Source organism: Lycorma delicatula, chromosome 9 (genome assembly GCF_047948215.1).
Source record: "Lycorma delicatula isolate Av1 chromosome 9, ASM4794821v1, whole genome shotgun sequence".
In the NCBI taxonomy this organism is placed as follows: Eukaryota; Metazoa; Arthropoda; class Insecta; order Hemiptera; family Fulgoridae; genus Lycorma; species Lycorma delicatula.
In genome coordinates this window covers 19,627,459-19,650,130 of record NC_134463.1, presented here as the reverse complement: position 1 = coordinate 19,650,130, position 22,672 = coordinate 19,627,459, and the positions used below count along the sequence as shown (strand labels likewise).

At 31.2% G+C, this 22,672-nt stretch overlaps 1 protein-coding gene across 5 annotated transcripts in view; it reads left to right on the top strand.

Annotated features, from left to right (window-relative positions):
* The window catches only part of tty (tweety), a 356,795-nt gene that overhangs the window by 120,436 nt on the left and 213,687 nt on the right, over nt 1-22,672 (top strand). For all 5 annotated transcript variants that reach the window (XM_075375807.1, XM_075375808.1, XM_075375806.1 and 2 more), the window contains exon 2: nt 14,023-14,084. The gene's annotated coding sequence lies outside the window, so the exon portion shown is untranslated. The remainder of the gene's footprint in view (nt 1-14,022; nt 14,085-22,672) is intronic.

The window sequence follows — 22,672 nt, the reverse complement described above, 5'->3', positions numbered from 1 at the left end:
CGGTTAAAAAATATGCAATAAATAAAAAGATAGCTTTTTTCTATTTTCGGGCAAGCTATAAAATTTATAAAAAATGGTAAGATAACCATTTTTTATAAAATGGTTATACCATTTTAGTAGTGCGTGAATAACCATTCACGCACTACTAAGCTTAATATAAAGTGGAGTAATGTTTGCAAAATTTTGAAAAATTGATCCCAAAGAAACTATCTACCCCACCACCAAGAGATATTGACCCCAGAAGTTAACAAAAAATTGCCCCATATACAGGACGAGTCTGTACAAAATTTCATGAAAATCAATTTAGTCAGTCAAAAGTTATTAAGCTTCAAACATGTTAATAAACCTACATACCTACGTACGTAGGAACATTACTTCCCAACCTTTTTGACGTTAAACGTCTTTAAAATCACACGGAACATACCAGAACAGAAATTTGTAGCGTAACGAAAAGATCTTCCTGCCTTAATAACTCCCCTATCTATTTGCCTGGGAGACGTAAATGCGGTGCCACTTTATAACTTAAATGGTCAGTTCGCCGATACGAATTCGAGTTAGCGTAACTGGAGAGCGGGTTAAGGAGGACAGGACACAGCGCAGATCGGCCAAAACTGGCGCTCTCGCTCATTTCCATTCAGTGTAGCTAACGATTTAGACGTGATAGCGCGGTGATTCGTGTGTTTGTGTTTAGAGTTTGTCAAGATAGATCGATTAAAGTAATAATAAGAGTATTTTTAACAATATTTATGTGTAAAATAATAAAAATAGCATGTAAAAAAGTATAAAAATTCAATACGTCAACCTCATCCCGCGTAAACGCCAGCCAAAAGTATAGATTACGCATATTGTTGGAATTGGGAGGTTATGGGTCACGTACAGGTACCTCAATTTCCGGTGCCGAGCGAGCGAGACTGTTTCGAGAACGTCGCGAAGCCGGCACGGCGCGCTCAGTGAATGACGCGAGCACCTCTACCGCTGCTTATTATGCCTTATGTCTCTTACTTCTCATATCACAGACCGATTTTGAACAAAATTGTTGTCGAATATTAGTCGAAATAAACATCATGTACCATGAATAAATGTTTTATGTTAAAACTAATTTTAGTACGCAGTCAATGTCTCGTTTTTATTTCATTCCGATACTTTTAAAATGACTCACTGACATACAGGCCGACCAATTTATCTCTCTTTCTTCTGAGCGCTAGTGCCACAGTCCGCCATCTTGGATTTTCCATTTTTTTCCCTGTGCAAAATTACCTTCTCCTCTTGAGCCGCGAAATTTGAAATGCCACAGGATTTCCAACCAAATTATTTTTTTATTGTTGAAATATTAATTATTTTATTTAATTTAGTTAATATTTCAAAGGTTGGTAGCAGTGTCGTACAGCTGTTCTAGCCGTCTGATATGTTGTAATGACACAAGAGAGGTGTAGAATTAAATAAATGAATAATAATTTAAAGGGTAAAAAAGTAATTCCGTCTGGCTGGTTCTCGAACTAGATCGCTATTTGACTCTGTACCTGATGCGTTAAGCCCAATGGCTACACCAGTTTGCTGACCCTACAAGCAAAATTTGTTGTATGCAATTTATGAGTTTAAATTAGTTTAGTTAGTGCCGACTGTTCCCGTTAGTACCGCCACGCCTGCGCGAATTAAATACGGTACGCGCCCGCGCTTTAGTTAGAATCATTGAATTAAATAAACGAACAAATAATATATTCAAAGAAAATGATAAATATTTTTAATTAAATTGTGTGTGTAAGCCGTGCATCAGAAAAAACCCACAGTTGTAGGATAAGCACAGCAATTATAACCTGACAACAAAGTTGTCAACTTTTTTTTATCAAATGGTTTGTAAAATGTTTCTTTAAATGGAAATAGTCTCTTTCTTTTCTGACGTAGATTGATATATAACATTTTTTAAGTTGAATTATATTATTTTTAGTTAACTCTTTTTATGTTAAAAATGTTTTACCTGTCATTTATAGGCGAGTCATTTATCTTATATTAATTTAAGTAAATTAAATTAATTTTAAGATAATCATTAATAATAATAATTAACCAGGTTTATTTGAATATTATTTACTACTTTTCATTAAAAACAATTTAGGTCGAGTATTTGTTCCGATTCTAATATTGGGAAGTTATTGCAACGTTTCTCGTTTATTTCGAGAAGAAATTTTGTATTTGATCATGATATATATTTGAAAGTAGATCCTGTCATTAATACATGGGTTTTCACACACGAAGGGCTGTAAGGTGGGTGGTGTGGTGTTCTTATCGTCGTTTCTAATTCCAAGTGAGATTGGTAAAAAACATATTTTTCTTCTTAATACGTTATACATCTAATATTTTAGTTATAAATTTCAGTCATATATATTTTTATCCAGATTTATTACCCATTTATTTATTATAATATTACCCATTTATTTATTATATTTTTTTACCCAGATTTATCAATATCATTTTGGTAGATTTCATAAGAAAGCTATTTATTGTAGTGTGTATCATGATACGATTCCGGAAAATTTCGATGTATCTTCGCGTTTCACATCCCCCAGATCCCAAAACCACTGTTAGTTTAAAAATTTATATATACACTAGCGGACCCGACAGAAGTTGTCCTGACGCGGCATTATTCTGTAATAAATGCACATACATAAATATAAGCAACTTAATCAAGTTAAAATTAGCAGGAATGTGTTCTAAATTTCATTAAAATGACTATTAGTATGATATTATCAGTTTGTGATTGTTGTATTATTGTAATGGGTTTATTGATTAATTATGTTTAGTATTGTTAATATTTATTTTCACTAAATATTCAGACGTCTGTTGAAAATTGAATTAAAAAATCGAAACGTCGTAAAATTAATAATTAGTGTAATTAATAAATTTTCATCCACATTACTACTAATTTTCACTTAACATCATTCTAAAAAAGTACCTCCTACATATTTTTTTTTATTTAATGATTTTGATGTTTCATAACCATATAACAGCTTAATTAATCAATTAATAAAAAAAAATAAAGCACTGTAAAAAAGCAACGTAGTTAAAATTTTAGTAGAAATTTTTATCATTTTTCTCATTCTTTATTTTAACATCTATTTTACCAAATTTTAGATAATTATAAATTAAAAATGATTTTAGAAAACTTTTTATAAAATTAATCAGCTAAAACATTATAAATTCAATTTTTTAAATATACTTTAAACTATATTTTTAGTAACTTATATTTTAATTTTATAAATGTTATAATTTATTTTACAAACTTAAATTTTTATTTTCAAAGTGCCGTTGCATAGAATCAAATGAGAACCGACAATTTAAATTTGTAGGTTAAGTTGATTGTTATTGAATGCACTTGTATACATCATTAAAATTCATGAAAAATCATGTAAAATACTCACTTCAATACTGCACCTTACAAATTTGTACAATGTACATTTTTTAATTAAACTTTAAAACGTTATTTAAATAAATAATAATATAATATAATATTTTCAATAAGCGCGCAATTCTAGCAGACTCGGCAATGCTTCGCTATTGCTAGATCTGAGTATACATACAGATTAAATGACAGCAATTGAATGTTTCATAAAACCTTAAAAAAATGAACATTAGCAATTTAACAAAATTTAACCTTTCACTTTACAAAAAGTCAGAATGTAAATAAATCCAAATGGCAAAACAACAGCACTAACCTTTCGGATTTAATTCACACCACTCTCTAATCACAGTATTCGGTGGAAAATAATTTTTTAACGAAAAGTGTTGTGGCTGCAAAATCATTATAATTAATACTGAACATTAAGAAACTTACAAAACATTACGGAACCTTATAAAATTTCACCTTTCACTTTATAAAAGTCATAATGTAAATAAATCCAAATGGCAAAACAACAGCACTACCTATCGGATTTAATTCAAACTATTCTTTTAACACAGTAGTCCGTTAAAAAAACGAATTTTAATGTAAGAACAACACTAAGCTACGACGCAAGTAACTGATATTCGAAAAAGCAACAAACTAAAAAAAATTCTAGATTCCGATCGCAGCACCAACTACCGGGTTTGACTGATAACCCAAAAATTAAAAAAAAAAAACTTCTAAAACGCGATCGCAGCTCTGCCTACCGGACCCACACGCTGCCTACCGGACCCAATTGTGAACCTTAACCATCCCAAGATCAACAACACAAATAATTTAAAAAAACATTTTCACTTCAATACTGTACCTTACTAATTTGCACAATGTATATTTTTTAATTTCACTTTAAAACGTTATTTCAATACATAATAATATAATATTTCTCAATACGCGCACAATTCTAAACGCGATCGCAGTGCTGCCTACTTGTTACTTAATCACTTGTGATTTTGTTTACATTGGCAACGACCATACGGACTCTTTGTGATTGGTCGGTTGTGTTTGAGAGCGGCCATCTTGCATTGATCTGATTGGTTTTCCTTTGTTTACATTTCCATCTGATTTATTAGCCTCTTATTTATTAAAAAACTGTTTTCTCGCAATTTTTTGTAACACAAAATTACGAAACATTTTTCTCAATTTCATCGCAGCACCAACTGTCGGGACAAAGTAAAATTAAAATAGAATATTATTGAATATTCGATACTGCGATGGTAGTGCAGTCTGCCGAATCCAATGTAAAACATTCAAAAATCAACAACTACTCATAAATAAAAAATTAATTAAAAAAACATTTTCCAGTGGACCAAATTGTGAATCTGAATCATTCTCGAATCCCCTTGAATACACACACACAAAATTTCATCAAAATCAGTCCAGCCGTTTAGGAGGAGTTCACCTTCATACACACGCACACAAGAAATATATATATATAAAGATTTATATATATTTCACTTTCTCATGGACACGATAACTGCAGTAATTTTGCGCCATAATCATTTACAAATTGATAAATAAAATATGACGACCCAAAATCTCGGTCGAGTTTGTTAATGGGCAAAATCGGTTCATAGTGGTGGAAATGGAGAGGCTTTTTCGAAAAAACAAACTATCGCTACAACTTTCTTATTATGTAATATATCGAATTCGTTTAAAGTTGCTAGTATTCTTTGGATAAGGGCCTAAAACTTATCTAAGTAAAGTTTTTTTATATCACCAAGAACAAACACTCCCACAGGCACTTGAGACCTCCTCAAATAGACACACCACACGCCCACATACACGGGTACAGACCACGCGAACGCACAGACACAGATATCGCAAGAACTCAAGTGGAGAGAAACACCAAGCACGAAAGGCGCCCATCAACCACACATGCACTCGCCGCGCACACACACTCTCACACGCCTAGCAAAACATGCACTCAACTCACATACTTAACCCATGACAGCCGGTGATGAAGGCAACACGCTCAGGCATTGGGAACGTAGTGTCCTTGACCTCAAACGCGCCAAGGCGACACTCGCACGTTTGCAGGAGCTCGCCAAGCACTCAGCCGCAGACCTGTCTAGCCTGACACCCCGGACGTCTTTTTCTCTGCCAGAACTCCTCCCATAGACGGAGCTTGTCTGTCACCTTCCTAGCATATCGATCCACCGCAGTCCAATCTTCCTGTCGGCTCAATAATATTCTCCGAGTGTTTTAACACCTAGTACAGAATATTTAGATAGAATATTTTCCTCTTGTTTAACCTCCGGGACCATCGTTAGGCGTTGCTTCAGAGGATGAGCGGAATGATTTGTAGCATGTGTGAAAATGCCATGCCTGACCGGGATTCGAACCCGGGACCTCAAAATGAAAGGCCAAGACGCTATTACTAGCGCCACGGAGGCCGGTAAGACATATCTTACCTTAATTTTAGGATGATTTATTTAATAGAATTTAAGTATTATTTAACAGTACAGAGGAATGATATAAATCTTAAAAAGATTAATTTCAGTAAAATAATATATTTATAAAAAAACGTTTTAAAGAGCACTGTGTGCACTGATGGAAGACATTTAAGGCTCAGATTTGTTGCTTCTTGCGTTTTCTTATGTTCGTTATAATTTAGAAAAACATCTGTTTTTACTTCCTTGTACGATGTAACCGAAGTATTGTGATAGCGAAAAATTTCAGTTTTCAGATGTCAACGGAAATATCCTTTTTGACCATCCCTCAATCCATTTTGACTAGTTTCGGCGTGAAGTCTGCACGTACGTACGCACCTATGTACGTACATACGTACCTATGTACTAATGTATATCGCATAACTCAGGAACTATTTGCCGTAGTATGTTGTAATTTTGGATTTAGGACTTTTATAACATCTAATTGTTTACCTCCTCTTTTGATTGCAAATGACTGGACCAAAAGGGTCCAAAAAAGCCCAAAATCAAAAAACAAATTGGATTTTGGAATTTTTCTTAACTGCAGTAGAAAGCCCTCATTGAGAGCTTTTCAACGATATATCATAAATGGTACTTATTTTCATTGGTTCGAGAGTTATAGCCAAATAAAATTATAATTAATGAAACATTTTAATCTTACAAGGGTAAGGTACATCGGTTAGATTCCGACTCCATCACTTTTTCTTTAATTTAAATATATTGAATTATTAAATATTATTAACCTCTAATTATAAAAAAAAAACTTTTACAATAAATAATAATCCAATAATAACAATGAAAAAAAAAAATGAAAAAATATTAGAAGTTGTTAATGAAATAAAATTTTATGTACTTTTAATTTTAAAACAAAATGTGTATATGTAATTTAATAGGCGTACAAGGAAGTTATTTGATGCCCACTTCAGATTTTTTAGAAAATCATTTATATAATACTCATTAATATTGCTACTGAACATTTAGTACATAACCAGTACATATTTCAGAATTAAAAATAATGTAAAAAGTTGTATCTATTTTTTATCAGTGTTATCACTTTTATAGGTCGCGTTTCTGAAAGTATGTTACATCATCGGGCGTTTAAAAATTATTGCTTCAAGGAGGTCCTTGTGTATTAAAAATAAATTTTAAAGTTTGTATACTTATACACAAAAATGGTACATAATACATTAAAATATTTCGCATATTAATTCTACAATATTAATGTGTGACTACTCAGAACTGTGGAAACTATAGGGCTTTTTTTAATATAAAAAAGAAATGTTATTTCCAAACGTAATTTAGATACTAAAACCTAAAAGTGTTTATTAATTTATATTCGAAATTGTAAACAGAATTAGTTGAGGAAAGCCATTTTCTTTTAAATCCTAGAGTTTTCATGTAAGAATAATATATTTTTCTTTTATATAAGAACGCCAAGTATATTAATGTATAATTCAGAATGTAAATATTTTATAATCTTTGATTAATATTTTTGGTTATATCTGTTTAATAATATTACTTAATCAATATTTTACGAATAAACTTCGTAATACCTGAGATTATTATTAGATGAATATGTTACAATAAACCCGAGTTGACAGTTATCAGTTTTCGTTCTGTAACTATGACGTAAAATTATATGACTACGAATCATATTTTGTTTATACATTGACTGTATATGTAATCAACATCAGATGGTGGTTATTATTACCTTTAGGTCCTCTTCTTTTTTTATATATATTGCTCCAATGGTTCATTAAAATTTTCTCCCGATCACTAGAAATGCCTTTTATTATTGGGTTTATGGAATGTCAGATTTCTTTAAAATTGTCAAATTTAAAAGAAAGAAAATTGTTTCGAATGGTATAGAAATACGAGATTTCCTGAAGATTGGTGTATGTTTTTTCTTCGTGCATGTGGCGCTAGCTTTGAATATATATATATATAAAATATAAAAACGTACAATATTTTGGATTATTTTTGTACTGTATTAAAATATATTATTTTCTCGTAGTAAGATTTACCATAATTGCATGAACTTTGGTTGCAGTTGTGATATTTAAAAAAAAATTACAAGTGTGCTGATTTCCTTCCGTTGACAGTTTTATTTTTATTGACTCAGTATGCTTTTTCGGAAATTGATTGTTAACAAATTAACCCCAATAAAATTGACTTAATTTTTATGTATTTATTTTTTTTAATGAAACTTCATTTGCGGCGATATATCATTGTGATGTGCTTATGAGCAATGAGTTTAGAAGAAAATTCTAAACCGACTTAAGTTTAAAGAAAAAAAATTAATGTGTTTAAAAAAAAACTTAATTTTGTAACTTTTTAAAATACTTAAAAGTATTAATGAATTTTTTTTTAACCTCCGGGACCACCGTTATGTATTACTTCAGAGGAGGAGATGAATGACAAAATTGTAGCGTGTGAAAATGCCATACCAGACCGGGATTCGAACCCATCGGGTTGGTCTAGCGGTGAACGCGTCTTCCCAAATCAGCTGATTTGGAAGTCAAGAGTTCCAGCGTTCAAGTCCTAGTAAAGCCAGCTATTTTTACACGGACTTGAATACTAGATCGTGGATACCGGTGTTCTTTGGTGGTTGGGTTTCAATTAACCACACATCTCAGGAATGGTCGAACTGAGAATGTACAAGACTACACTTCATTCACACTCATACATATCATCCTCATTCATCCTCTGAAGAATTATCTAAACGGTAGTTACCGGAGGCTAAACAGGAAAAAGAAAGAAAAAGACCGGGATTCGAAAAATTGCCGGGAATTTTTTAAATCAAAGCTTCTTAACGCAGGCTTCGGTATGGGGATTTAACTGAGAAAAAGCGAGCGTCACGAAAAAGCGTCACACGCTAGCTGATAACAGTTCATTCAAAAATCGTTTTCACAGAATGATACTGTTACTCTTTTGTGAACGGTTTTTGATCCCGCTCATATTTGTTATTTTGATTTTAATAACAGATACATTCTTTGTATTATACAATGTTTTTGTTGTATATAATTTATTTCTTTGTTACTTCATATTTCTTATTAATAAAAATATTTAAAAAATTTCATTTGTGTATATTGCGTAAATTATTTTTTGCATCATCAATAATTCATATAATATTGCGTAATAAGCTTCGCTTCTGTCGAGTGTCCAAACACCGACGCACTCGTTTTTACTCTTTTTTTTTAATCCTAAAATGTATTCAATTAAAATTTGATCCAGAATTCTTAAGCATATTTTAAAATTAAAATTGAAAAAATGAGTGCAATCCCGTTTGTTGGTAGTTTTTTGAAACTTCAAATGATGTATTCTCCTCTTTGGGAAAAAAATTGGAGGAAACTAAAGCTGGGGAAAAAAGTTTTTTTAAATTTACCTTTTCGTGGATAAACCTTTTTATACGTTTACTTGGAGAAACGTTATGTGTTGAAAACATCTTATATATAAGTGAAACATATTTTTCCATAATTTTAATTAATGCTTCTATTACGAATAAAAGACAACCGATGCCTGGAGGAAACCGGGATAATTTAGCTCGTTATAAATAGGCTGATCTATTTTTATTGCAGATAAAGAAGCATGGTACGGGAGATATAGCTGCGTTATGAATAGTTTAATATTGTATTTGCTAATTTCTTTGTTAATCCGGCATATAATAGAACCTATATAGTTCCTATTTACTGCACATAATAGAAGATATTATTTCAGGCAACTTTAAACTTTAAGAGTTTTTGCTTAAGGGAAATTTTTGTCGGTCGTTAAGTTTTAGGGATGAAATTAGGTGTCATTATTATGGGGTTGGTAACGTTTCTTCCACAAAAATGACCTCCCCAATTCTGTAGTACCATCGATCGTTACCGCCACTGCGACTATCATCATCAGCCTATGGACACGTTTAATGAAACCGTACTCTCGGTTGCTTTTATAATTTCAGGCGGGTTCTTAATTTCCTTGTGCCCCATATTTCTTCATTAATCTGTCAACATTACGTATCTTATTCAGCGCTCTTTTCTTAAATCATTAATTTTTCCTTCTGACGTTTCTTTTTAAAAAGAAATATTTCTTTTTAAAAATATCTTCTTATGTAAATGATAGCAATTAGCTTTTTTCTTTGTAATAAAAATTTTCTCTTTGTTTCCGTTCTTTTTGTCAGTTTTATTTATTATTATTGTTATTTTTTTTTTTTTTTTACTTATAAAATTTTAGTTTAGTTTTATAATGTTTTTACTTTTTTAAATCCTTGTTAATAACCCAATGTCCATTGAATGAGTTAGATAAATATTTCCTTCCCGTTGTTAGGAAAGTCTAATGTGCTGTGTTTATTAATGAATGCTTTTTTATATAAATAAATTCAACAACATTTAACATTTTTTTTGAGCAATTTTTTCTTTCCCGAATCTACTATATAAATAAAAATGTAGATGTTCGTTTGTTCAAAATCTTAAATCTCCGAAAGTTCTTCACCGATTGCTTTGAAATTTTGACACAACGTTGCATTTAAATACGCGCATGTTTTTATATACTTAATACGTCACACCTGAGACAGATAAAAATATGATTTTTTTTAAAAACAGCGCTATCTGTTGGGCGTAAAAGCAACACACGCTATACAAAATGTTTTACGATTCCATTTCAGTGTTTGCGATATGTGTGTCCACTATAGACTAAAAAACTACTGGACCGATTTACGCGCGGGGTAAAAGGAAGAAAGGGAAAAATCGGAAAAGCGAAAGGGGAAAAAATCGAAAAAAGTAAAAGAGAAGAAAGGGAAAAGGAAATGGAAAGGAGAAAAAAGAAAAAAGGAAGGGGAAATAAGAGGAAGAGAGATGTGAGAGTGAAAGGGAAAGGGGGTGGAAAAGGGGGAAAATGAAAGGGAATATGGGTAAAAGGAAAGGGGAGAAAGGTTAAAAAAGAAAAAAAGAAAGGTTAAATTTTGTGAAAATAATGTTCAATTTGTTAATGTTTTTCAAACTTTCAATTGTGTTTATCTAATCTAAGTAGATACTCAAATCTACCAATATCGAAGCATTGCCGGGTCTGCTAGTATTATAATAAAAAAAAGTTTGCTATTTTATTCTTTTTTTTTGTCTTCAGTCATTTGACTGGTTTGATGCAGCTCTCCAAGATTCCCTATCTAGTGCTAGTCGTTTCATTTCAGTATACCCTCTACATCCTACATCCCTAACAATTTGTTTTACATATTCCAAACGTGGCCTGCCTACACAATTTTTTCCTTCTACCTGTCCTTCCAATATAAAGCGACTAGTCCAGGATGCCTTAGTATGTGGCCTATAAGTCTGTCTCTTCTTTTAACTATATTTTTCCAAATGCTTCTTTCTTCATCTATTTGCTGCAATACCTCTTCATTTGTCACTTTATCCACCCATCTGATTTTTAACATTCTCCTACAGCACCGCATTTCAAAAGCTTCTAATCTTTTCTTCTCACATACTCCGATCGTCCAAGTTTCACTTCCATACAAAGCGACACTCCAAACATATACCTTCAAAAACCTTTTCCTGACATTTAAATTAATTTTTGATGTAAACTTATTATATTTCTTACTGAAGGCTCGTTTCGCTTATGCTATTCGGCATTTTTTATCGCTCCTGCTTCGTCCATCTTTAGTAATTATACTTCCCAAATAACAAAATTCTTCTACCTCCATAATCTTTTCTCCTCCTATTTTCTATTCTATTTTATTCTATTAATAACATTTTTTTTTCTTTTATAATCTGATTTTATCAAATCCTTTAATGAAAAAATGTTAGCTTAAAAAAATAATCTTCTAAAACTGCATTTTATATAATAATATAGTAAAAAAATTTAATTTTAAAAGACTCGTATTATTCAGTTATTTCAGTTTTCTACTATTTTATTGTTTTTATCAAATAATTCTGGAAGTTTTATTATATTATTTCTTTTCAGTTTAGAAAGTAAATAAAAGTAAAATAAATGTAAAAAAAAATAAAAAATAATATAAACATAAAAACAATATAAAGGAACGTTTTGTTTACTCTCGAAGTAGTTGAAAAGGAAGTAGTTTGAGAAGAATTTATTTTTCAAATTTCCTGTCCAGTTTTCATATATTTTAAGTAGCTATATCCAATAAAACTTTATATTTAATTTCGAAAATTCGTTTTTGAGTTCCGCCATTTTAAAAAGAAATATTCAACATATCTTTTGTCTTCCTATTTGAAAAATGTCAATATATATCATTTTATCAATATATTCATAAAAATAATCAGTAGTCAAGAATCTTGCAGAGTAATAAAATTTACAAATCCCAAAGATACACCTAAATACATAAAAAAAAAGAAAACAAACGTTCTATTAATAAATAATAATTATACGAAAAATGTCATTAATAAAATATATTAAAATACTATTTATAAATACTATAATAATAAATCAGTCAACCACCTTAATAAAAATAATAAGAGTGAGAATTATGTTGCATTAACAAAAAATAAAAATATATTTAATAACTGTAAATAATCTACGAAAGAATTTATTCTTATACTTCGAAGTCCAAAAAGTCTGTTTTTTATCAGATGGACGTTCATATATACTTACATATGTATCATATATACTTACGTATGTATGTTGGATTATATTTGGTCTTATAATTTTGGTTCCCGTTCACCGATTTTGTTTAAACTTTGAAGCCATAGAACAATGTATTTCGGGCGAAAATAATGTATTAAATTTTTGCAATTGAAAAAAGGGATGGGGGTATTTCAGCCGAAATAAAATTTCAAATCATTATTTGGACACTATAAAAAAGTTTTCTTATAACAAATTTTAATTTCTTGTTCGAAGTAAAGGAATTATCGTGATCACGAAAAATTTCGGTTTTCAGATTTTATCGGAAATATCCATCTTGACCATCCCTGAATCCATTTTGATTAGTTTCGGCGTGACATCTGTACGTATGTAGTATGTATGTACGTACCTCGCATAATTCAAAAACCATTAGCCGTAGGATGATGAAATGTTTGATTTAGGACTGTTGTAACATCTAGTTGTGTACCTCCCTTTTTGATTACAATCGACTGAACCAAAAGTGTCCAAAAAAGTACAAAATTCTAAGAAAATTTGGATTTTTTACTTTTTCTTAACTGCAGTAATAAGACCTTATTGAGAGCTATTCAACGCTATTCACGATAAGTGGTACTTTTTTTCATTGGTTCCAACGTTATAGCCAAATGAAATTTTAATTAATGAAATATTTGGGTTTTAGAAGGGAAAGGAAGGCAGGCACATCGGTTCGAATCAGACTTTATGTCCCCTCCTTTTTTTTAACTTGTTTTTTTTTTTTTAATTTAAATATGTTGATTTATTAATAATTATTAACCTCAGATTGTAAAAAAAATACGATAAATAATAATTCAATAATAAAAAAAAAATCAGAAGTTATTATAATATAAAATTTTATGTACTTTTCATTTTAAGAAAAATGTGTATATGTAAATTTAAATGTGTATATGTGGTGTCCAAATCAGATTTTTTTTTGTATAAGAACACTGTTATTGTTAAATATGATAAACTATATATTTTTAATTTTATTATCATTCGAGCTATCAAGTTCACGCTTCTAGGTTTTAGATATACCAAGGCTTATAGCAAGCATTATAATGTTATTCTTGTGTTACGATGGAAAGTCGGGCTTGAAGGGCGGGGTTATGCGTCGTGTGCATACCTGGACCCCAAATTGGTTAGGAACGGGAAGGTTAGCTCTCCTGAAGAGGGGTACCTCGGCCATCCGGAATAGAAGGTCGGGATACTCTCATGATTCAGGTAGGACCCTAATGGGACTGGTAACAGGGTTGGCAGTCTACTCCGCGACACACGGGTACGATCGAGGCAACGTCTTCTAGGCGGTTACCGGTCGCCCCTTGTTGTGTTTGAAAAATGGTCCGAAAAAAGTATAATGTGAGCGTAATTTTATAACTTTATGTTCCGCTGTAAAAATAAAATATATCTAGTATTGTGTTTTTGACATTTCAAAAAGTAATAACACTCCATGTGTACGATCCTCTATAGCTCTCTCTCTCTCTCTCTCTCTCTCTCTCTCTCTCTCTCTCTCTCTCTCTCTCTCTATGTATATATATATACGATGTTTAATAAATAAATTCTTTTTTGTTTCAGATATCCCACAAGGGCACGGTACAGTTCGTAATCAAGCATCCGTTACAGTAATCTACATTCAGGTATGATTAAAAACAGAAGTTTCTTTGTAAAGGTTTTTATGTGTGTTAGTAAGAAGTTTTCGTGTTTGTCGTTGACGTTTGGAGTTTATTTGATCTCTTAGCTATGTCAGTATCACCTGTTACGGAATGCTTTCAGGCTATTCGTTGAAGAGGCGAATTAAGCTTGGAGAATAATAGGGTGGCTGAACGTTTCTCCTTTTGCCTTTAACCGTCTGACAGTTAAATCTCTCTCTCTCTCACTCTCTCTCACTCTCTCTTGAAAATCTATGTAATTCCTTTCCTTTTTTAACGTTGTTTTTTTTTTTTTTAAATAATTCCATTTTATCTCATTTAAAAAGCTGGAATAACTTCCTATTATTTTTTTATCGATAATAACGTCTTTTAAAAAATTAGTTTTATTTTTCAGGAATAATTTTAGTCATGAAATATAATATTTTATATAAAAATATGTCCACGTACCATACATCAATTGTGAGTATTGACTATCCAAGCGTTTTCGGATTATTCCTCCCTCATTAGATTTTACTGATTAATTATGAATTTTATAGTTGTTCATATAAATTTTTATAAATGGGAATAAAATTTATAATTTTTATGTTCATAACAGCTGACTTAATTATTTAAATAAGTCAACGTTAAAAGAAAAACGTCTTGTCAGTAAGATATATACAAGTTGTAAACAGTTGTCAACTGTTTAACAATTTTAAACATCTTACTGAAAAGACCTTTTTTTTTTAACGTTGACTTATTTTAACTATTTACAATCAACTGTTATCAACATAATAATTTTAAATTTTATTTTCATTTTAATTCCCATTTATAAAAATTTATATGCACAACTATAAAATTCATAATTAATCAGTAAAATATGATGATGGAGGATTAATCTGAAAGCGCTTGGATAGCCAATAATCAGAATTATTGATAAGTGGATACTCCATTTTTTTTATAAATTGTTTAATACCAACGATGTCAGTTGTTGAGAAAATTGAATCTAAAATTTAATATTTGTTCGTTACGGAATTTCATTGTTATATGTTTCTTTTGTTATTTCATCGAAGATGCTTGTACATTATATGATGAAAACTTTTTATATAGATATTATACATTTTTTTCATGGATATTACATAATTAATGTTATAGTTAAGTCTTTGTAAATAATTATAAAACGAAATAGGTAATATTATCCGAAATTGGTTTTAAATTTGTCATATATTTGTAGAAATAAGCTTACATTTTTTTTTGTTTCATTAATATTTTAATTAGATGGAAGTATAAAAATGTAAATCAACTCTATTGAAAACCTATGTTTAATAAAAGAAAATGATGTTTTTGTTACATTTACGAGCTCTGTAAATAAAGTAGAGACGAGTTTTTTTTTTTGGCAGCCAAAGTGGCAACACTGTAAAGTTACTAGTAAACATATGGTTATATGAACACCTGATTTATATTAAGCTTTTTAGTCTATTGTTGCCACGTGAGACTTAAACTTTTTCGTGAAACGAGTTTTTGTGGTGCGTTACAAAAATGAGTGGTACTAATTATAAGCAACGTTTTGCAATCAAGTTTTGTGTTAAACTCGGTGAGATTGCTACTGTAACTTTTTCAAAATTAAAAGGGCGTATGGATATGACGCTCTGTCACGAGCCCAAGACTTTAGGTATTTAAACCATTTTCAGATGACTGGGAATCAATTGCGGACGATCCAAATTCTGGAAAACCGTTATCGTCAAAAATTGACGACAATGTTGAGCGAATCAGAGAATTAATTCGGTACGACCGGCGATTAACTGTCAGAATGATTGCAGCACAATTGAAATTGAACCGTACCACACTCCATCAAATTTAACCAACGAATTGGACGTGAAAAAAGTTTGTGCAAAATTGGTCCCAAAAAACCATGCGAGTGAACAGAAAAAGAACAGGGTGGAAGTGTGCCGCGATCTTGTAGGGCAAATTGAAACTGATCCTGATTTAAAAAAAAAAATGTTATTACCGTTGATGAATCTTGGATATTTCAGTAGGACTCAAAAACAAAACGCCAGAGCAAGATGTGGCATACTTCAAACTCACCATGTCCCAAAAAAGCAAATATGAAAACCATGCTAATTTGTTTCTTCGATAGTAATGGTATTGTTCATAAGGATTTTTGCTTACAGGACAAACTGTAAATCCATACGTTTACCGAAAAATTCTTGAAAGACTGCGGAAAAGAGTTGCCCGCTTGAGACCAGCCATCAAAGACAACTGGATGCTGGATCATGACAATTCACCTTGTCACACCGCGCACTTTCAATTTATAAGTTTTTGCTAAAGAAAAACATTCCTGTAGTTCCTCAACTACCTTATTTACCTGATTTGAGTCCCTACAACCTTTTCCTAATTTTAAAAGATACCTCAAAGGACACGATTTTGGAACAATAGAAATATTTAAAAAATGTAACAGACATCTGAAGGATACTCCGATTTCTGAGTTCCAACACTGCCATGAAGAATGGAAAAACCATTTGAAGCATTCCGTGGGTTCCCAACGGAACTATTTCGGAGGTGTAGAGTCCACGTGTAATTGGATTATAAATAAAAAGTTTTTCTGAACCAGTCTCATTACTTTATTTAAAGACCTCGTATGTCGGGTTTATTAAGCTTTTTCTTTTTTCTAATTTATTTCAATAACCCTTTAGAACAGTTTTTTTTTTTTATACGGATAACTTAATAGATTATTTTATTATTAAATAATATACTCGTAATTAAAATTAGCCTAGTAAAAAAATAAACTATTCTAGTTCTTAAGAAGATTCGGTTGAGTTTGTTTCGTAAAGAAATTTCTTCACCGTTTGATCTTTCACAATTAACGAGTTTATGTCGTATTCTCTTTCCTGTAGGTGTCATATTATTGTCGCTCAGACATTTAAGAAGATATGGTTCTTGAATTAACAAAAATAAAACAATACTTCATGTTTTTATGCCTGCACCGTTGAAATGAAAAGAAGTTGCTTACATCTGCATTATAACACGTATCTTTAATATTCGTTGATAAATATCGAGATATAGATGATTAACAGATGGACTAGATATCTCTTTAAATTCATTAGCGAGAAATGAGAGTTAGGATTACAAAACAAGCGGCGAGTGGTAGCGTCTCAACCTTTAATCTAGCGGTCCCGGATTCCAATCCTGATCATTTTTATACGCTACAAAATTGTATTTCCATCTTATCCCCTGAAGCAATACCTAACAGTGGTCCTGGAAGCTAAAAAAAAAACGAAATAAACTAAAATTTATCAAATAAATATTTCTTAGAGTGTATACGTTGGCTTCATACAATTTTTTTATGAATGGATATGATTATAATTAATAATATAAATGTCTTTTTTTATCCAACCTTGATTACGTATACATTTGAAGGTTACAATGAATCAGTAATTAACATGATAGCCGTGTCGCCATCGGCTTTGCAACTTTATTGCCTTGGGATTTTTTTAAGTTAAAAAAGAAAAAAGAAAGATATTCATGAAGTATTTTCTTTATTTCTTCTTATTTATTTATATTTATTATGTAATCTTCTCGCCAATAATCATATCTTTTCTTGGTTTTTTTTTTGTAAATACTATAATTTATTCAGTAACAGTAGATAGATATCGTAAGGATTTCAGTAGCATTTTAATGATATACTATTTTGTCTGTCCATCTACATTTGCTGACTTTCATAAATTTTTTTAATGAAAAATAGAGATGTATTTTAATAATATCGAAGTAATTTTTTTTTATTTTATTTTAATATTCAAAATATATATAATATTTACGGGATATTTATTAATCATGGATTTGTGCGTAATACAAATTATTATTAGATCAATAAGTAATAACCCACCGGATTGGTCTAGTGGTTAACGCGTCTTCTCAAATCAGCTGATTTGGAGGTCGAGAGTTACAGCGTTCAAGTCCTAGTAAAGCAAGTTATTTTTACACGGATTTGAATACTAGATCGTGGATATCGGTGTTCTTTGGTGGTTGGGTTTCAATTAACCACACATCTCAGGAACGGTCGAACTGAGAATGTACAAGACTACACTTCATTTACACTCGTACATATCATCCTCATTCATTCTCTGAAGTATTATCTAAACGGTAGTTACCGGAGGCTAAACAGGAAAAAAAAGAAAGATCAATAAGTAATATTTAATTTATAAAGTATAATTATTTCGAGGTATAATACTGTTCAAATGATTTGATGATCATTCATATTAAACGCTTTGAACAGTTGTCTAAAAAAACAACATGAGAGTGCTTTCTATCGAGATTTCCTTGATAATTAATGCCAGATTATCTCTTATATAAAAGAGAATGTCCTGACTGATTCACTTACTCATAATCAACGTACAACGAAAAATATTATAGGTAGAGACTTGAAATTTTCAGGGTACCTTCGTATCTTTAAGTAGGCGTACACTAAGAAAGGATTTTGCGAAAATTTGATTTTAAGGGATTCAGATTTATAAAAAAACTAAATTTATGTTAACAGCGCTCTGTTGGACGTAAAAGCAACATACGCCGTACTAATTGTTTTACGATTCCATTGCAGTTTTTCCGATATGTGTGTCCGCTATAGACTAAAAAACTATTTGACCGATTTACGCGCGGGGAAGAAGGGGAAAATGGAAAAAAGAAAAAAGGAAAGAGGAAGAGTCCGGGGGAAAGGGAAATGGAGAAGAGGAAGGGGAAAGGGTAAGGGAAAGATAATCGGGAGAAGGAAAGGGAAATGGGAAAAAACGGGAAGGGAGAGCGAAGCGAGCCATAACCCTCTGATCGTGACGTGAAGCGCAAGTAACCAATAGAGCACGGGCGAAGCCGCGATGGGGATGCTAGATTTGGGATTGTAATAAATTTTTTGTTTATTTTAATTGGACTTTTATATTGAACTGTTTTCATTCATATAATGGATTGGTCTAACAAATATTGTTCAATTTTCTTATCTTCCTTTTTTTGTTTTCCTTTATTTAAGTTTTGGGCAACAATTCATTGTTTGTCGTATATTCCTTCAGTATTTTTCATAAAGATTTTTCTATACCGTTTTTTATCAGGATTTAATGAAAATCTAAATATTTAATGTTTTTTAAATATTTTTTATTTATAAAAAAATAAGTTTACTATTAAAAAAGCATTGCGAGTGAAGCCACATCCATATTGTAAGCGAAGTCGCGACGGAGTACGCTTGTTTTTATATGGCTTGTAATTACCACAGCTGTTTATGATAATATATATACATACGTTTTTAATTACTATAATTGTTTGATGTAATTTTGTTGTCGTGTAAATTTCTTTCTGGTGACATTTATGTACGATTACTTTTATTTGAGATTACGGCCATCAACTGCTTTGGTCATTTTGCCCGGTGGAAATTTGTAGCGTGTGAAAAATGCCATGTCTGTCCGGGATTCAAACCCGGGACCTGCGGATGAAAGGACGAGACGCTACCACTCCGCCACAAAGATCCTTTTCTAGTAGTAGTCTAGAAAAGTGTTCATTTGCTTACTGCAGAACGTAAGTTTTTCTTATACAGCGCGCTTCGCTTATGAGTAAATGATTTTTTTTGTGGCCCACCTGAAATGACTCGTACTCTCTTTTGGTTTAAATTTTTCTTCCCGCAAAATTAATTTTCAAGGTCAACTGATAATTTTTATCAGCGGATAATTTTTATCGGTTATAGTTCAGCAAAAGTAAAATTGTAGTAGCTTGTCTACTGGCACTGCCAATACGCAGTAGCAACAGAAGTTCGTTGGGGGAGAAGTAATCGAGCTCATTGTCTCCCAAGTATAGCGGTACAGGTCGGCGCGCCACTGCGCAGCGACATTACTGCAGACGAACGATAAATACGTCTAATCCTGCAGGCTGTACCAAGCCTCGTGCCGCCCGCTTAGCCTCGATCGCATTACTGCAATCACCTGCCCGTTTGTTTATAGGTTCTGACCGATAGGAAGGTGGTAGGGGGTCACCCGACCACTGGTAGAACCAAACCTGACGAACATAAAGTCAGCTGTCGCCTTTATATTCACAGGCTGCTCTCTTCTGTTTCTTGTACGTCATTATGGACCGCGGGACAAGATTTACTACCGTTTATTCACCTGAATTTCCAGCTTCAAGTCAAAATACATGCATACCCGTCCAAGGTATCGACCTTCTCAGTTTCTGTTATGGCTCCGCCGAGGAAAATTGACTTAGTCGAAGGCTGTCTGAGCAGTTGTAGGCTACGGTTGTCTCGTTGTCATCACATGATTCCTCCCGATAAATTTATATCAGAAATAATTTAGACTGGCCGTTGGATGACGTAACACGAAAATTATAAGTTTTAAAAATTTTTTTTCGAATAATAATGTAACTTTCATAAAGAAATCTGCCGTGAAGGATGTAAAAATACTATCTATTGAATAAATTAATGAGCTATATTTTTTATCTTATATATATTATTATATTATATAATTCCTATTATACTACTAATAATGTAGATACTTTCTATTATCAGTAGATACAGTAGATACTTCTTATTATCCTACTATATATGATTCCTATTATACAGAGTGTTTCTAAAATGGGGGGCTGGCTATACTTTTTCGGATTCTACTTGTAAAACTAAAAAAATAAATATTCTTAGGAAAAATGCCAATTTCTCCTTCGTTCTCCCTCTGACCGCCATTTTGTAAGTTTTATATAAAAATTTATATCTCAATTTCGAATTGGCGAATCACATTAATATTTGGTAAACGTCTTGGGAATAAAGTTTTAAAATTAGAAAAAAATCAGGACTTAAATACCTTTGCAAATTACAAAATGACGGCCATGTTTATTTTCCAATCCGTTATATCTCTATAAATATTAGTTTTATTAAAATTTATGTTATGTACTAAAATAATAAGCCTTTTATTTTGAACGAAATGCCATTTTATTTTTGATAATCTGTTAACATAGACAAGTTATGGCAGAAAATTGATATAATTATGTGTCTGTTTTCATGTCCTCCACTTTACGTTCAATTCCACGAAATATGAATTGCTTTTATTTATTTATTGTTAATTCTAGTATTGTAAATTAGCATCAAATTAAATAATTTTCCCACAATAAAAGACCTAATAATTATTACACAAAATTATAACATCAATTTTCTCCCATAACTCGACTATTTGTTAACCGAATTAAAAAAATTAAAATGTATTTTTTTTAAAGTAAAAGGCTTAAGATATAACGGATTGAAAAGTAAACATGGCCGCCATTTTGTTTTTTTGAAGGTATTTAAGTCCTAATTTTTTGCTTTTTAAAACTTTATTACCAATACGCTTACCAAATATTAATTTGATTCGTCTATCCGAACTTTAGATGTAAATTATTACATAAAATTACAAAATGACGGACAGGAGTAGAACGAAGGAGAAATTACCATTTTTCGTATGGATATTTTTGTTTAGTTTTAAAAGTAGAATCCGAAAAAGTATAGCCAGCCTACCATTTTAGGAACGCCCTGTATATTATCTTATATTTATATCTTTTATGTTATTTTTTTATCTCTCTCGATCTGATTGTCGTTTTTGTTTACATATGATACTAGAATTTTAGCGACCGTTTGTTTGTATAATCGTTCGGCCTGTAATATTTGACTTGCAAATCCACCGGATACTTTTCGACTTCCTAGACTATTTCTACCTCGTTCATTTTCCGGAATCTCAAGGCTACACGGAAAAAAATTTAATTATATTTGATAATTATTGTTATTCTTGTAGATGTGTTACAAATTTTCTTAAAAATTGTCAGCTTTCCGTAATAATTAATAAAATATCGTTCTGTATGTGGTTTTCTACCGGTTATAATATAGACCAGTTTTGAAGTAGATTTTCAGCACTTTTACGTTTCGTTGCCAAAATAATTCCTTCTATCCCATTATTTTAAAGAGCTACGATAGAATGTTGGCACGGTTAGTTTGTTTAACCTTTATAATAGCCATTTATATTTTGGTTCAATATGTTACAGCGTTTATTATGTGGTGGTATATTAATTAATCTACTTATACTGTAAGTTTTATTAGCATTAGTTAAGTATTGCAATAACAATAAAAAATTTAGTTTAAATTCTATTTTTTTTATGTGTTTTTTTATGTTTTGTTTGGTTGTAATCTCAGGTTTTTAGTTACTTATCGTAAACAAGGATTTATTAATTTTTATCCTGAGATAAATAGAGAATTACGTCGAATCTTAATTCCAAACTGTATATAAAAGTTTTTAATGAAATTATTACATGTATTTTATTAAAGTTTACTTTCAATTTCCTTAAGATATTATTTGATGTTGGTGTGGTAAACCGTTACTTTTCCCCAGATTTTTATCTCGTAGAAGTTATCGTATTACTTCTCATAAGTAAATTATTTTGGTGGTGTTTAAAACTAGGTCAATGATAAGAAAGGGGAAAAGTTCGTTTTATTTGTTAGATTTATGAATTCAATTACGAAAGAAATTTATTACAGTTTTTTTTATATACGAGTAAATAATGAAATGTCCATAGGATTAGACAGTTTGTTTTAGTGCTTCCTTGTTTGCTTTCCAATC